General features: G+C 41.7%; 1 protein-coding gene across 3 annotated transcripts in view; it reads right to left on the bottom strand.

Moving 5' to 3' along the window:
* The window catches only part of GALNT14 (polypeptide N-acetylgalactosaminyltransferase 14), a 384,373-nt gene that overhangs the window by 96,512 nt on the left and 270,035 nt on the right, over positions 1–17,826 (bottom strand). The gene's annotated exons all lie outside the window — the stretch shown is intronic.

The following is a 17,826-nucleotide window of genomic DNA, read 5'->3' as shown; positions in this document are numbered from 1 at the left end:
TGTCTGGGAAGGTTAGAGGTCATGTGTTGAAGTGTTTCTACTCTTACATGGATGGATGATTCTAAAAGAGAGATCTGGGGGGATTATTTCTTTTTTGAAACCGATTTTTGTATTTCATATCAGTGAATCAGAATGTTTTGAAAGTCTGTTAGAAGACTGAACACCTTCCTTACTCTTTATAGGTTCATTTCATTCAATCACATGTTACAACATTACATAGAAATGTCAAAGCAAGTTGTGGGAAAAACAACATGATGGAGCAAATCTGAAATCATTTTTTATTTATAATGCCAAATTTCTATAAAACCAGCATAAATTTTTTTTAAAAAAAGTTTCTATGACCTTCAATTTTTGCAGGCCTGTTTAATATAAAACTTTCTAGGTCATTGCTAGCCTTTAATTTCACATTGCTAGACAGTCTCCCAACTGATTCCTGAGAGAAAAAATGATTTTCTACATTAGAAATCTTTTTCTAATGGGTTGAAATAAAAGTTTGGAAAGTTATTTTAAAACAGTAATTAGTTATTACAGATGAGTTGGTTACTACTGTGTTTACAGTTTTAAAATATAATATGTAGGAAACCTGAGGAGGTCTCACTCCCACCACCATGCAAACACATGCATCGTCAATAGAAGGTGAGTTGCCCCTCTTTCACCTGTAATGTCTTACAGACATTACAGAACCTCTTTCTTTTGACCTTTAAAAAGACACAGGCTGAGATCAGGAAACAATACTGATATCTCTTGGTAATACGCTTCCAATCCCTTTTAAACAATGCATCTGCCCCCCACTACTACATGACCATTTCCACCTCAATGAGGAATGGGGATATTGTTGGAGATGTGTCCAGCTGTATTTTCCATGAGGTAGGCATGAAGCAACAGACACCCATATGATTTCCAGGGGTTCTTGGGATGTACTTGCAGATGTGTTTGCTGCATGTCCAGGTACAAGAAAATAGCTGGACACATTTCCACTGATCATGCCATTCTGTGACAACATGGCAATGACTGTGCTGGGAAGGAATGCTTCACTTAAAGGGTGGGTTTGGGTGGGGCTGTTTATTCTACAGTCAGTAAAGAATTCCAGGCTCTGAAATCCACCAGAAAAGTATGTTATGATATTGTAAGTTGGATTTGTATTATTGTAACTCACTAACAGGATACATTCAGGGGTAGCTGTGTTGGTCATTTAACAAATACAAAAATCCATCAGTGATACAGGATGTTAGTGTTTTCAACAGGTTTGTTCAGCGTGGTGCTCCAAGTGTGAGTAGTCTATTAAAAGGCAAGCAATGTATTTTTTTTTCTCTTTCTCACCCTCACACATACTCAGAGAATGAAATTTAGAACTGTTGTTCTCACTTGTCAAGTTCTCTTTTAATTATTATTATTAATAGGTTTGTTGTTTCTGAAGGCTTTTTTAAAAATGCCAAATCCAGAAGCTGAGTTCAGCAAATTACTGCTGCCATGTATGTCAGAACAGGGAGATGGGACAGCAATATCACGCTTGGTAGAATATTTAGCAGGCACTGATTGCCTGGAAACAAAAATAAAAAAGGGAGGGGCAAAAGTGGAAGAAGAAAATAAAAAAAATGTTAATGAGGCAACAGAATTAAATTAGAAATGAGAACCTTTTTCCTGGGTGTTGATGCAATGACTGTACAATTAAAAAACAGGATGGATTTGATAGCAAGTAAAGGCCAAGCTTGATAAGGCATTGGAAATCTATTACTATTAGAACTAGGGATGGAACAGAAATTCATCAATTTCCTGGATGTGGCAGGATTTGGAGTGCCCAACCCCTTGAGAAACTTACATGGGAAGAAAAATGGCACTTTTTAATTTTTGTTCCCAGCACAACATAAACTGCACACTTTTTGAGAACTACACAAGAGTTTGAGAAATGACACAGCTTTGCAGTTGAAACCGACACTCACAGAAAACGGTACAGCTTTCTAAGAAAAACAACAACACCTGTTTACTTTGTTTTTCTTGTGGAAAGTGAACAAAATGTAAAACTAAACTGCACACTATGCCCCTACACAAACAATGTAGTGGAAGATTCAACATTATGGCTGTAGCCTTGCCAGTTTCAAAACTGTGCTACTCAAAACCCAACCCAAACATCTGCACAGACATTTTAAATATATACAAATGCTGTGCCATACTTGTATCTCATGTACAACTCCATAAAGAGCAAAACATCCCAGCTGACATTGGCTGCATATCATCCATCATAACAACTGGGGAGAGAGGAAAGTCCATTGATTCTACCTTGGTCTTGGAAACAGGTGTTGGAATTGAAAGCTCCTCAGGGTCCCCTTATGCACATGGTTCCTTGTGAGAGCAGCTGCTAGCCCTGTCCTAGGGAATGTTCTGCATGCTCCCCCTACACTGTACAAGAGGGGAACATCTGCTTATGGGATCTCTGAATACATTCTAGAGCCACTGGAACAGCACATGGGATTGTAAGCATGCCACTGATCAATATATTTTTTACAACTGGGGTAGGACAATTAAAAATACATTGATCCATTGAGAGAGCCATTGTGGCACAGTGGTTTGAGTGTTGGACTTTAATGGTGGAGATGAGCATCCAATCTCTTCTCAGCCATTAAACCCACTGGGTGAACTTGGGCAAGTCACACTCTCTCAGCCTCAGAGTAAGGCAGTGGCAAACCTCCTCTGAACTAATCTTGCTAAGAAAACCCCATCATAGGTTTACTTTAGGGGCACCATTAGTTGGAAGTAACTTGAAGGCACACAACAACAACAACAACAAATCAGCCCCCGTTGAAGCATTTAAACAAACCAGGTTTCTGGGAAACAGCTTTTGCTTTTTAGGGATGGAAAACCAAACAAATCAGCACTGGAGATATGACAGCCAGTGTGAAGGCAAATGCAGACCTGTGTGAAGGTGCCCTTAACCTTTCACCTTCCAACATTTTGCACTGCATTTTCCCCATGCTCCAAGTTTTGCCAGCTTTCTTAGTGTGGATAGGGAGAGTGTATTGAGAGAGAGGTTCATAGACACCAGCTCTTCTTTTAACTTGTGCTGGTTATTGCTTCTGCACATACTGCATAACCCTGCTCTCTTCAACCTTCTGGAATCACTCATGGACACTATGCCTCACTGTGGGATAAATTAGATATGTGTTCCACTTGTTTTAGCTCAGTGCAGTTAGGACAGTTCTCTCAAATATTCTATGCAGAACTCTTTCAAATTCTGCTCCAGCTTTCCAGTTATACTACTCTTTTACTTCTTTTTTTCCTGCACAGTAGCAGCCTCCTTCACTTTTGATATGTCCAGATGAGGCTTTTACTGTCTCATTGCCTTGTCCCATGCATAGAATTTTACAGGTGGTCCATGGCCCCTTTCACATTAAAAAAACCATTGCATTGTGATTCCACTTTAACTGGCATGGCTCCAGCCTATGGAATCATAGGATTTTTTATTTTGGTGAGTCAATAGAACATTCTGGCTGAAAAATATAATATTGCTCCCTAAATTTCAAATTCCACAATTCCACAGCATGTTGCCATGACAGTTAAAGTAGAATCATTGTGCTATAACTGTACAGAGTGCAAGGACCCAAGCTATCATTGCATTCCATTTGTACCTATTCCATGAGTTCCTACTACTTTTGTCTTCTTCCTTGCCAGAAAAAGAAAACGTTTTCAGGAGCAAATGATAGAATATGTACATGTATTCTGAATGGAATTTTAATGCATTGAGATTAAGACATATCTTTGTCAGCTTGAAATTATTTTGAATGGTTTTAATGTTGGATTTGCATTTTCATATGGGTTTCTGTTCATTTTTATGCTATTATGTCACTGCTCATCTTTCAAACTTATTTGTTGTTAACCAAACTGGTGACTTGTGGAAAAGAATGATAAAAGTATAAAATAGCAGCAGTTATAGAGTTATAGTGCTATGTAGTGGAAATATCCCTGGTTTGATATGCCAGATCACAGCATATTTGATTCTGCAGCTCTGAGGATTTTGTCAGTACTTGAAAGAAACATTCAGAGAAACTTTGAGCTGAACATAATGTTAATTTATTCCGAAGTAAAGTAATTGCGAGCTGCAAAAAAGATCCTATTCGCTCAGAAGAAGGTTGTGGTGGATCATGTGCTGTGTCTTTAAGAGATTTTATTATTGCTTCCTATCTACTGGTACTGACAAATGATTCTCAATCTCGGACCAGGGTCATTCTTGAAATTTAATTTCTCTATGGCAACATTACTGGTGTGAGGGAGGACTAACCTGAAGTGGGCAAAGGGTCAGAGGTAACAGATACTGAAATCAAGTGGAGGACAAGGGAGGGGGGAGCTCATAGAAATGTTAACTCTCCAGCATTGGAAAGTGATTAATTATGTAGGAGAGGGGAAGAGAGAGATCACACCAAGAATAACCATAAATGAGCGTTGATTACACAGCAGCTTCCACATTTTTCTCTCGAATACCCACCAGCTCTTTGAAATTCAAGAGTTCTCTTATGTGAACATCAAAAAGGTAAATGGATGCACAGGGTAACATTTTTTTCTCAGTCTGAATGATAATTAGCAAGAAAGAGAAGGAGGCAGATCTAAATGATGTGACCATGGATTGGGAAAGGGGGGGGGGAGAGGAAAAGAAAGAAAGGAGAAAAAGAAAGAAATAGTTGGCACAAAGGGCTAATTATACAGTTTCAGAGTAACACCTGGCTTATTTTTGCTCTTTTAATCAAACTCACATGAACAGTACAGCACAACTCTTATGAAGTTTGGGGTGGTGTTTTTTTTAATCACTGCTACAGAACTTGAAAGGCATGAAAACATTGCTTCCTCATTTCAAGCAAGGAAGGCATGCTTGTAATTAGGGTTTCCTTTCCTTTCCTTCCTTAGGTAAAGATAATAAGACAAATCTAGGAAATTTTAAGATAGGCGCTACGAAGTCTGAAATATCAAAATATATGTATTATTTTGTTGTTTGTATATATATTTCTTGTATGCTTGTTGCTTATGATTGTGTGTTTGTTATGTATGATAATATAGGTCTTAAAAATAAAAAAGTAGGAAAAAAAGTAATTAGGGCTTCCATCTTCAATTGCTTTAACTGATTTAGTGGATTAATTGGAGAAACCCAATTCTAATGGATAGGGCTGTAGGTAAAAGGCATAGCTGCTTTTCTTTTCAAGGCATTTTGGTTCTGATGTATTCGTGTACAACAACGCTTCCCAAACTTTTTCGTGTTGGGTGACAATCCTAGTGACCCCCAATGCAATGACAATTCTAGTGTCCCCCCCACTGGAAAAACTAATTATGATATTTGGGCCTTTGCTAAATTACCTAAATAGGAATTGTTCTCACAAAGAGTGTTGTTCTTGTCAATTTCAATTAACACAGAAGTGAAACCAATGAGCAATTTTAGAAGTTCTAGAGACAAGCAGGCATGGAGAATCAAGTATCAGAGTCAAAGAAGAGACAATTCTATTATGATTTGTTCCAGGAATAACCCATGTGCATTTCAGATTAAGGAAGGAAATTGTGCTGTGACTTGGTGTAGGATGAGGAAGGTGATGCTAGAATTGGAAAAATTAACAGTAAAGAAAAAGCCAGAGAGCACTAATATGTAGTACCATATTTGGTCATTTGTGAGGTAGGGAATACTAAGGCAGCTCATGTATGTATTTTTCCATACAACTGGTCCCTCCTACTGTGCCCAGGTACCAGTTGTGATTTTTAAAACTTTGAGAGGACAAAGAGGTGGCCAGGTACATCCTCTGGAGAATCTACACCAGTCAGCCTAAAGCAGCCTGCTGTAGTGAAGGTGATCAGCACTCAGTTAAAAAAAAAAAATTCAGGGCAGCACTCTGATACTGAAATTCCTCCTATTGACCTAACGATTAGATTAGAAAAGAGTGGCCAGGCCATGAAACCCATAACTAAGCTCTGATCTTTGGGGGGTACAGCTTTCAGGAGAAGAAGGACCAGAGCAACAACAACTGGAACAAGTAGAAGAAAGGACCCAGCTGCTACCTATACTTTTCCAGTGGGGAATCTTAAACCACAATAGTAAGTGCCTCTCTACAAAACTAAGGACCTGATAAAATCTCAGCAGAAACAGGAACCTTCTCTCCCCCCCCCCCATCATCTGCCTTGGCTGAGGGATAGGAACTTGACCTCTGCAGGGGTGAGCCTCGTATCACCAAATTATTCCTTTGCAGGCAGCCACATTTCTGTTGGGAGAGACTCAGGATTTCATGCCTACTACCATAACATAAATCTGTCCCAAGTGGTGCCTGGCCCCACTCTTGCTCCTGGGCATACTATGGAACTTGTTTTTTGTGCTGGATGGGATAGTGGTGATCCTGGGCTGGAGAAACTATCTATAGATTACTGCCTGGGATTACTAAAACATAGAGACTCTAGTGACAATGAAACACACCAGATGGCTAAAACATAGGTGGAAAAACCCAGAATTAGTCAGATTGAACATGGACTAGATTACCTATATGGTAATTCAATAGGCAGCAAAAAACAAAACAAAATAAAACAAAACAAAAGTCTGACTCCGTCAGATTGCATTTACAGAGAACTGTCCAGCAGAGCTGTTTTGAGTGGTCAGGGGTCTTTTGCACACTTGACATCCCACTGTGAACAATTTGCTCAGTACCTGGCACATAAAATTACCCAGCTCCATTTAGATTTCGTTGCTATAGTAATACAGATAGATGTAACTATTATAATGGCTACTTTACCATTTGTATACCCTGAAGATGCGGGCAGAAGTAAACTGACTGGCTGATGACTTAATGTCTACTATAACAACTATTAATTCATCCCAAGTGATATCTGGGACCATTCATGCATTGGGCACATTAGACCCTGTGATGTCTGTCTGTCTGTTTGTCTGTCTGTGTCCCTCCATTACTAACATGAGAGAGGATGTGATCTGATCTATGGCTAGAAACAGAGCTTCAGCATTACTTTTAGGAACCTACAACTTCCCAAATCAACACGGGAAATGACTATGCTGGCTGAGGAAAAGCTACATTTGAAAACTCTTTGTCAAGCATCAAAATATTTTGCCCAAGCAGTCCAAAATATGGTTATCAGGCAGCACCACCATTTATTTTTTGTTTGTTTGGAATTGGTTCCCTTTATCTGGAGCCTGAGCAATTCAACTGAACTTTCTTTAGACTGACTCAGGACATTGCCACATGAGCCCTATTCTCACAGCAATCATATTAGTTTTAAAAATTGAAAGATACCAGATTCAGAGCAGTCAATATCACATGTCTGAAGATGGAGCAATTTTATTTTCTGCAGCCCCATAGGATAGGTCCCAGAGCAATGGATGCAAACTCCAGGAAAAGAGATTTTACCTCAATAGTAGGAAGAACTTCTTGACAATATGAGCTGTTCAACAGTGGAACACACTTCCTTGGAAACTGGTGGGGTCTCCTTCTTTAAAGGTTTTTAAACAGAGGCTGGATGGCCATCTGCCAGGGATGCTTTGATTGTCTATTCCTGCAAGGCAGGGGATTGGACTAGTTGGTGTTAGAATCCTGTTAGTATTCTACCAGATAGTGTTTTGTAGTGTAGTATAGTAGTTGGGGGATGATGGGGCTTTAGCTGCAGTAGAAGAGTAGATAGTGATAGTTAGTGCATAGCAGGGCCAGGTGTCTTATCTAGTGGCCTTGAAGGCCTGGCTCTCCGAGCGCTCAGAGCTGGGAATGTGCTTTCACTTCTGTGGGAACCAGGAGGGGCTTCGCTTGGCGGGTTTCTGCTTGGGAGGGGATTTGGCTTTTGGGGATTCTGTTACTTTGTCTTTGGGAGGGTGTGGTTAGTCTCAGCTAAGAAGCTGAGTGAGGCACATGTCTGATTCTGGATCTATCAATAAAGTGCTGTTGATTATATCAATCAAGCTGACTGGTTGATTGTCTGGGATTCTGGCTGCTAACTCTGACAGTTGGCCCTTGTGGTTTCTTCCCCTCTATGATTTTATGTGTTTTCAGTTGCATGACTAGGGCTGCTGCTGCTGTCATCACGCTTTCTTCCTGACACCCCTTGACCCCCTCCTCTCTGCCTTAAGCCCTAACCAGCATGCCTTTTGGATTTTGGATTCAATTTTAATTTATTTTTATATTAACTTTTTGATTAAATTCTGGACCTCTTCTACAGTAATGTAATTTAAGGAAAGGAAAATAAATAGAAAATAAACAAATAAATATATAAATAAATAAAGGTGACAAGGCTACTTGCGAATAGTGAGGGGGGAGGGAGACAGGGGAAGAGGGGGAGATGTTGACACCATATGACTCCCAATATCACAACTACTCCAGTAGTGACATTTTGCACCTGAGATCTAGAGTGATCAAGAGGTAATTGATGGGTTTCCCCTGTTAATGAAATGGGACACTCTAACCATGCTTAGACACAGCAGGTACAGATAGAAGGTGGTGTCATGTGCTAAGTATCTCCAAAGCCACTTTTTTCCAGGTCTAATCATGGTTTAAAAGCCATGTGTAGTAATCTCCTCAGTGGTGCTCAATGGCTCTTCTGCTTTTAAGCTGAAAAATAGTTTACTCTTGAGTACTAAATAGCCTCACTATGTGAACCCCAAAAAATTGGAAAGTTACGAGGAAGCTACAAATGAGGCCAGTGAAATGAGAGACAGCGGCAAACAAACTCTGGGAAGAGCAGCACAATATGGGTGGAATGAGCACCGAGCTGTGAGTTGGGAAAGGTCAGTCTTTTACTGTCATTCATGTTTTCAGTTTTGTGACTGTTTCTGTTTCATTCTGCCATATAAATGTGTACATTGCTTTTTTAAAAAGTATGCTTCTCTCTACATTGTAATTACTTTCAAATATTTGATTGCAGCCTCATATATGTACTCTGTCACTAGAAATATTTCACATTTTCCCCATATATAAGGATAATAACAGCCCTGGCATCCTGTTCATGTTTTATGCACCTGCACATTCCCTTATGCGTGAGACTGAACTGAACTTTGGGAGCTGACATGTGAAATCTGTATTCAGGCTGAAGGCTACGAAAGCAGAGTTATGCATTGTGGTGCATTACCTGTCACGAATTGTGCATTGTGACACATTCTGCATTGTATATTCTGCATCAATGTAGGCTATGCAATGTCACAATTGTGTAATATGGTGGCACAGTGCAACCAAAATGTCATTCTGAGAGAATAAACTTAAACTATACCTCTTCAGTACAAGATCTTGGTCAAGGAATGAAAGAAACATAAAACTGTGACGTTGAAGCTTCTCTTCTTTTACCTTTCTTTAAACATCAACTGGTAGAGTGGGAGTATCATTACAGCTGCAGAGAGGATGACTTACCGTATATACTGTACTTGTCTCTAAGTCGTCCATGTATATAAGTCGAGGTCAACTTTTGGGGCCAAAAATGTGGATTTTTATATGACCAGTGGATACGTTGAGGATCGGACTTAAGGGGGTAGCCCAACTGGGGAGAGACTGCTGGCAATCACTCGCCCTTCCCAGCCTGTTCTCAGCTAGGCTTTCTCCCGCAGAGGAAGCCCAGCTAGGAAGAAACTCCAGGGACAGTGCTCGCCCTTCCAAGCCTGCCCCCAACTGGGCTTTCCCCCGCGGAGGAAGCCCAGCTAGGGAGAGACTCCAGGTCGATCGCTCACTCTTGCAACCCTGTCCCCAACTGGGCTTTCCCCCGCAGAGAAAGCCCAGTTGGGGAGAGGCTTGGTCGAAGGACCTATTGCCCCATGCATAAGTCAACCCAGGATTTTGGAGGCTATTTTGGGGAAAATATGTCTCGACTTATAGTCGAGTATATACAGTACTCCCTTCACCCACCACACCCATAGCCCCAACTCAAATCTTCCCAGTTCTCTGCATAGACAGACAGATAGATGTTCCTCTAAAGCTAGCATTACAGGGGTGTGTGATTTGCACACATTATTATTATTATTATTATTATTATTATTATTATTATTATTATTATATTATTATTATTATTATCCCAACTTGTTCTCCACTATAGGGGACTCAAGCGGTGAAGAACAATATAAAACAATGCAATACATTAACATTAACAAAAAATATATAAATATAAAAATTATAAAACATTAAAACAATTGTAAGAGTTAAAAAGTTATAATTAAAATGTAACATGTTAAATACAAACTTCATATTGTACAAACATAAAAAACCCAGCCCTTATCGGCATAAAAAGACTGGACTGCACAAAAATGTCTTTACCTGGTGCCAGAAGGATAGTAGGGGACGGTGCCATCTTGGCCTCTCTAGGAGGGTGTTCCAAAGCTTGGGATCAGCCACGAGAAGGCCCTGTCTGTTCCCACCTGAGAGGGTGTTGGACAGAGTAGGACCTCTCCAGATGATCTCAAACTCCAGTGTGCTCATACAGAGAGAACAGGCGGGAACAAACCGCCAATAGTACGTCTTCTATACGTACTAGGGTTAGGAGGGCGGTGCTTCCCGCACCCCCTAACCCTAGTACGTATAAAATAACGTACAACATGGTGGTGCACCTTCCACATGGGGGCCGCCATGTTTACGTACTGGACGCATAGTTCACCAGACGTGTCTGCGCCTATGAACGTCGCGAATGCGCCAGCGGGCACCTCGCCAACGTGGTTGGCTGCTGCGGCTCCCGCTCGGAGCAAATGGTTCCGGCGTGAGACGCCGCAAAGCGCGTCTGTATCCCGCCACAGTCCTGTCAAATAGCCTGGACCCAAGCCATATAAGGTTTATAGGTAACAAAACTAGCACTTTTGAATGTGCCGCGAAACAGACTGGCAACCAATGGAGCTGTTGCAACAAGGGAGTTGTTATTCCCTGTAGCCAGTTTCGAAACAGCCTGGCTGCAGGCTCTTTGACCCAGCCTGAAGTTTTCTGAGCACTTTTCAAAGGCAGCCCCATGTAAAACACATTACAGTAATTTGAACAGGTAGTTTTAGTAAAAAAAAAAATATTTTTTTTGCTGTCTTTATGGCTTCATCATATATCTTCACGTAGATTTTAGCCCATTTTCGCAGTCAGATTCATTCTGAGGTTCTGCCAGTGTCACTCTAGTCTCCATCTTGTTTGCTTCATTGTGCCAGCTACTTAGAAAATCAAAGGGCTGCTTAGCTCCACTCTGTGAGGATGGGATGTTTGGAGTGATTGTGTCAACTGCTCTGGTCATTTCTCCATTCCAGAGACAACCAGGCCTTACAGGATGCACTGACAAGGCAGTAGGAAACTCCCCAAGAGACATCAGGAATCCATTTGGATCCATAAACTCCTGGGCAGACTGTCTTAAGGTCCCCCAACCGTAGAGGTTTCTAAGTTCCAGCAAGTCTAAACGACTGAAAGAAATAATCTGTCCATGCCAACAGAACAGCAGAGTAGCTCCTCCATTGCCCAGATCCATCAGCATCCCCCTCTGTACAGAACAACGGTCTCGAGTGTGTCCAGTGCATGAGTGGGGCCAGATACCTTGGTCAACCCCCATGGTTCATGGTAGCCATGAGTCCTGAGTGTGGTAGCCTTGGTATGTATTTTGAATCCTCCAGCAAAATGGAGACTCCAACACTACTCCTGAGACCACCCCAGCTAGCTCCCGAGGGAGACTGTTGAGCAGCGGGGTGGATGGTACACCAAGAGAATCCTATCTGTCCTGGCTTGGGAACTTGGGAACCAATGAGCAGGGAAAATGACAGACTGCGCTCTCTTTAAACCAGGTGTAGGAAAAGTGCAGGGTCCCAGAGCCATCTTTATGTCTTTCCTGCTGCCACCACCCCGCTCCCCCCGGCATTCAAAAGAATTAAAAAAGAAATAAATGGACCACTACTGTCCTACCACTGCTTTTGCCCCAAAAAATGACCTTCAGGGGGAAAGGGGTCTTCTACCATTTTTTTTGCCCCATCATGCCTTTTTAGGTCCTGGTAAGGCCTTTTTTTAAAAAAATTGTTTATTATGTTATTCATTCATTTTGTTTATTTATATGCCTCCTTCTCCCTGAAGGGACACAAGGCAGCTCACGGAGATAAAACATTTAAAATAAAATTCCATAAAAGTCAAAACACATTAAAACATATCCAATAGAAAATCACATAAATATACAAAAGTTAAAACATAATCTAAAAACAGAAGTGAGAAGAAATGACTTCTGGGAGAGACTTAGGAATCATTGCCCACCATACAAATCGCTCCCAAATGGTGCCTGGCCCCACTTGCTCCTGGGCATATGATGGACTTTGTTTTTCTGTGCTAGATGGGATAGGGGTGATCCTGGCCTGGAGAAAAATATCTACAGATCCCACCGGGGAATAATATGATATAGAGAGTTTGGTGCGGTGATTGAAAACACACCAGGTGCTCTACAATATTGGTGAAAAAACCAGAATGAGCTGTGGTTTGAACATGACTAGTACCTATATGATAGTTCTACATTTGTTAAAAAAAAAATAAGGCCTCTCCAAAGTCAAAACAGCCCAAGGAGGGGGAAAATTGTGGTGAAGATGCTCCTATTACTCCTCTAAGTGTGTTGGGGATTGGAGCAATTATGGTGATTTTTAAAGGGAGATGTGGGGGGTGGATTGGGGCCATCCAAGGTCTTCTGGGGGCTAAAGCATCCACCAGTCTCCCACAGTTTGCCCATTCCCTTACTCTAAACTGTATCCACCTCAATTTAAGGACTGGGGGAATTTACTAGGAAGACATTCATGCATCCCATGACAAAACTTAGATACAAAGTTCTAGGGATTAATCTGTTGTGGCGTTTGTGCCCTCAGTCAGTCATTTTCAACTTATAAATAGCCCTAAGGCAAAACCTATTATGGGGTTTTCTTGCAAGATTTGTGGAGAACATTGCTCCCTCTGAGGCTGGGGACTGTGACCTGCCCAGTGTAAATCAATGGCTTTCCATGACTGAATTGGGATTGAACCCTGGTCTCCCGAATCATAGTCCAACACTCAAACCTTATTATAGCACACTGCCATTCCCCAAATTATTGAATCATAGAATCGTAGTTGGAAGAGACCCACGGCCATCCGTCCAACCCCCTGCCATTGCAAGAAATCCAATCATCAAGCATCCCGACAGATGGCCATCCAGTCTCGTTAAAGACCTCCAAAGAAGGAGATCCACTACACTCTGAGGAGTTTGTTCCACTGTCAAAACAGCCCTTACTTGTCAGGAAGTTCCTCCTATGTGGCTCACATCTCTTTTCCTGAAGCTTGCATCACTCGCTCGGGTCCTGTTCTCTGAAGCTACAGAAAAAAAGTTGCTCCCTCCTCAATATGACATCCATTCATATTAAAACAGGGCTATCTATCACTCTTAACTTCTTTTTTCCAGGCTAAACATCCTCAGCTCCCTAAGTCATTCCTCATAGGACAGGTTTCCAGACACTCTCAATTTTAGCCGCGCTCCTTTGGACACATTCCAGTATCTCAATGCCCTTTTGAATTGTGGTGCCCAAACTGGACACAATATTCCAGGTGGGCCCGACCAAGCAGAATACAGTGGCACTATTACTCCTCTGATCTAGAACTCATACTTTTATTGAAGCCTAAAATTGCATGGGCCTTTAGAGCTGCCGCATCGCATGTTGATACTGATGTTCAACGTTGGTGGCTACTTGTACCATATCTCCGATCTGCCCTTTCACACATAGTTTCATTCAGCCAGGTGTCCCCCATCCTATATCTCTGCACTTCATTTGTTCTGCCCTAAGTGCAGTACCTTACATTCTCCGGTTGAATTTCATTTTGTTAGTTTTGGCCCAGCTTTCTAGTCTATTCAGGTCATTTTGAATTTTGATCCTGTCCTCTGGGGTATTAGCTATTCCCCCTAATTGATAAGTTTGCTCCCAATTCTGTTATCCGGTCATTGATGAAGATGTTGAATAGCACTGGGCCCCAGGACAGAGCCCTGTGGGGACCCCACGGGTCACGTCTCTCCAGGATGAAACGAGCCATTGTTAGCACCCTTTGGGTTCGGCCAGTCAACCAGTTACAAATCACCTAACAGTTGCCTTGTCTATCCCACATTTTACAAGCTTGTTTGCAAGAATGTCATGGAGAACTTTGTCAAAGGCTTACTGAAATCAAGATATACTATATCCACAGCATTCCCTTCATCTAACAAGCTGGTAATTGTATCAAGAAAGATAAAGTTTGTCTGGCATGACTTCTTTCTCTGAAACCCATGTCGACTTTTGTCATTATGGAATGTCTTCTAGATGCGCACAGACTCTTGCTTTTAATCTTTCTGCTCTAAAATCTTTCCTGGTATTGAGGTAAGACTAATTGGATGATAATTGTTGGGATCCTCTTTTTTCCCCTTTTTGAAGATGTGGGACAACAGTTGCCCTCCTCCAGTCTGCTGGGATTTCTCCTGTTCTCCAGGAGTTTTCAAAGATTATTGCCAATGGCTCGATATTACTTTGCCAGTTTTTTAATCCCTTGGATGTAATTCATCTGTTCTAGAGACTTAAATTCTTTCAATTAACAAGGTATTCCTCACTATCTCTTCATTATTCTGTGCTGAAATTCCCCTTTCTGTCTCTGCTCCACTATCCTCACATTGAGCACACCTTTTCCTTTTGGAGAACTCTGAGACAAAGAAGGGTGTGAGTAATTCTGCCTTTTTCTCTGTCCCCTGTTAGCATTTTTGCCATCTTCTCCATGGGAGATGGTGGTGGTGATTCCAAAACCTAACCAGGTATTACCCCCAACTGGGAATCCTTGTATTAAACTGTACCTCTTCTTCACCTGCTATATAGTCTTTTTCTCTTTTTCTTACTCCTCTAACTTTACCAAGCATAATGTCATTTCACTTGACATTAATCATAAACATGTAAGAAGCTCATTCATAGCCTGTGGAGGGAAAAGGCGAGCTAGAGTGATGGCAAGGTAAGGCTTCCAATAAGTTCTTGTGCTCAGTCATTTTTGGATGCAGAAGAAGCTGAGAAATAGAAGTTGTTTCACTTGCACTTTTTCTTCCCCCTCTCTTTCAATGTTTGAACAGGTCTCACTGGGTGACTACCATAGAAATACACTGCCTCGCTTCTAAGCCTAACCTAACTCATAAGATTATTGAAATGACACATGAAGGAGGCCTGCAAAGTACCCTTTATACATGAAGACTTGTACGAGTCATTGAGTACAGTTGAAATCACCCTGTTCGTAGTGTTAGGCACACTCCAGATGCATCCTTTGTTCTGTCATTAATTGTGCTATGCTTTCATCTTGCTACCTTGCTTCGTGGCTTCATGCTGGCAAGCAAGGCCTGTCTCTTTTTCTTCCCTGTTGCCCAGCTTGGCACCCGCCCCTAGCCAGCCCCTTCCGCCAGAATCCATTGGGGAGTTGGGCATTTTGCCTAGAGTATCATACACACAGCTTTCCCTAGCTTGGATGACTGCCAGCCAATGTGTCTTCTGAAAGCTTCCAATCTTTTCCCCCGTTTTCGCTTTTTAAAATAGTGCTAGGTTTTTCCTAAAACTTCCTAAATTTCTAAATGCAAAAGGAAGAGTGAATGTGGTCATTTTTAGAATGCAAGTATGTCTTAAGTATACTTGACCCATACCTTTGCAAACATATTTATATTATATATTGGTTTCACAATCTATCAGGTGTGGACGAGCTGGACCATGAATCATGTGCAAGAATCGGAATGGAGGTGGATAATGTTGGATATGTGAGAAGAGTTCAAGTGAAGAGTAGAGGTTGCTGTTTGTATTGGTGGTATCTGAACTATCTATAAGGGCTTAAATATCTTAAAGGCTCCAGGTCCTGCATGATAATGAACCTAAACAAGGCACCTCTGGTTAGTATTTGGATGGGAGCCTACTAATATACCCAGTCGGTGGGTGGTATTTCAGAGGGAGGAACTGGCAAAATCACCTCCTGATAGTCTTTGCTAAGAAAACCTTATGAAATTCAGGGAGTGCAAAAGATTGACGGTGACTTGATATATCGCAAAAACCATCTATGGAGATTCATTAAAGAATTTCCCCATCAGTTCAGTTAGAATTGCTCCCAGAGCACATGTCATACGAAGTCACAGTTGTTTTCTTTTCTTACAGATTCTGATCTCAAGTTACAAGTCTCAGTAATTTTATAATCCCCCCCCCCTTGTCTTCAGTTCTCGGTATGAAGTTCTCCAGTATTGTCACCATCTATAAACCATCTGTATACTAGTTTCACTGCAGAAAGACTGCACAAACAATGAAATAAATGACATGATAAAGGGTCTGCAATGACACATAGGAATTTATTCAAAAAAGTATGATTGCCATCCACAAAGAATGTTGGGCCTAAAAAAAGTTGGAATGGTGATGTGTAAAAACCTATGTGTAATTTAAGGTTCAACTGAAAATAATCAACATAACATGCCAGACATAACGATTTGAACAAAAGAGAGCAAGGAGGAGGAAGAGGTGGTGGAGAAGTGGGGTAAGTTCACCACCACCGCACCACTACCCACTTTTCTCCAGCCCTTGGACTCAACCAGTGTAGAAAAACAAACAGATACAGCTAAAAATCTGTCAATGACTAAAACAAACAAGTAAAAATACAATCATGTATCAATTAACAGCAATTTAAAAACAGAGAGAAGATATGGAGCACCCATTAAAAAAGCAAGGATAGAGACAATATGCACTTATTAAAACTTTCCCCATAAACAATCGGTTCCCAAAGTCCGGTCAAAACAAACACCATCAAGGGGCTAGTCAAGTCTCTCTAAGAAGAGAGTGTGTGTTTCAGCACTTGGATGAAGTCGCCATGAAGCCCTCTCTCTTTCCCAGTAGATATCCTGTTTAGAGTGGTGAGTACTGTAAAGATCTCACAACTGTGGAAGAGCATGATCTTCAATGACCTAGGCATTCGATGGTTGGTCCACCCCAGTGCAGTAAGCATGCTGTTACTCCCCCAGACTTAGAGAGATGCCTGGCCAATGGTGCCCACGAGTAGATCAGGCTGCTATGGAACAGAAAGCTCAGATCTTACTTGCTGTTGAGAGCTGGTGGACCAAAGGGACCATCCATTGTCCTGGATGCTTTGGGCTACCAGCCTTGGTTCAACAAGTCCTGAGGAGTCCAGGCTCCAGTGACAGCATAGGGTTGGTGTCACCCTATATGATAACTAGTGATGCCAAACCTCCCCACTGACTCCTCCAATACAACACCATAGAATTCTAGCTATGTTTTTTGTATTAATATATTCAGAATATAATTCCCATTTAACCAGCAAGAATGTGATATAAACATTTAGCAAATAAAATTGTACCTTTAAATTATAATATCAGATCTATCCACCTAAACTATTTACATGTGGTTAAAGTGAAAATTGGTAGATGTGAACATTTAAAAACCTGGAGACTTCTCCTTTCTCCTCCCATGAGCCTTCGCACACTCACACCAATCTGTTCATCATTTTTATAGGGACAGGCTAATGCCACATCCCCCCCTTCCTCAAAGGAATGTTTTGGGGAGCAGTGGTGTCCCCCCCTTAGGTTTCCTGTGGGGCCGCCCCTGGCCCCGAGTGATGCCCGCCAGGGGCCTTTCCACGGGTGGGAGCGCCCTCCAGGAATTTCTGGGCTTGTGAACAGCATCGCTACCAGTGGAAGGACCTGCACTTCCAGGTGGGTTAGGCCCGAGGTCCTTCTCGGGGAACTTCACTCTTCTGAGTGCTCCAGTCTTGCCCATGGGAAAGCGCCAGAAAGGCAGAACCGCGCACTTGCACGTTGTCACTCGTGTAGTCCGCCTCCCCTCCCCCAATGCCCGCACCTGGATGGAGTTTAAGGCCACATTCAACAGTTTAAATT

The sequence above is a fragment of the Sceloporus undulatus genome, chromosome 1, assembly GCF_019175285.1.
Source record: "Sceloporus undulatus isolate JIND9_A2432 ecotype Alabama chromosome 1, SceUnd_v1.1, whole genome shotgun sequence".
Classification (NCBI taxonomy): domain Eukaryota; kingdom Metazoa; phylum Chordata; class Lepidosauria; order Squamata; family Phrynosomatidae; genus Sceloporus; species Sceloporus undulatus.
The sequence above is the reverse complement of the archived record's forward strand: the minus strand, read 5'-3'. Positions and strand labels throughout refer to the sequence as shown.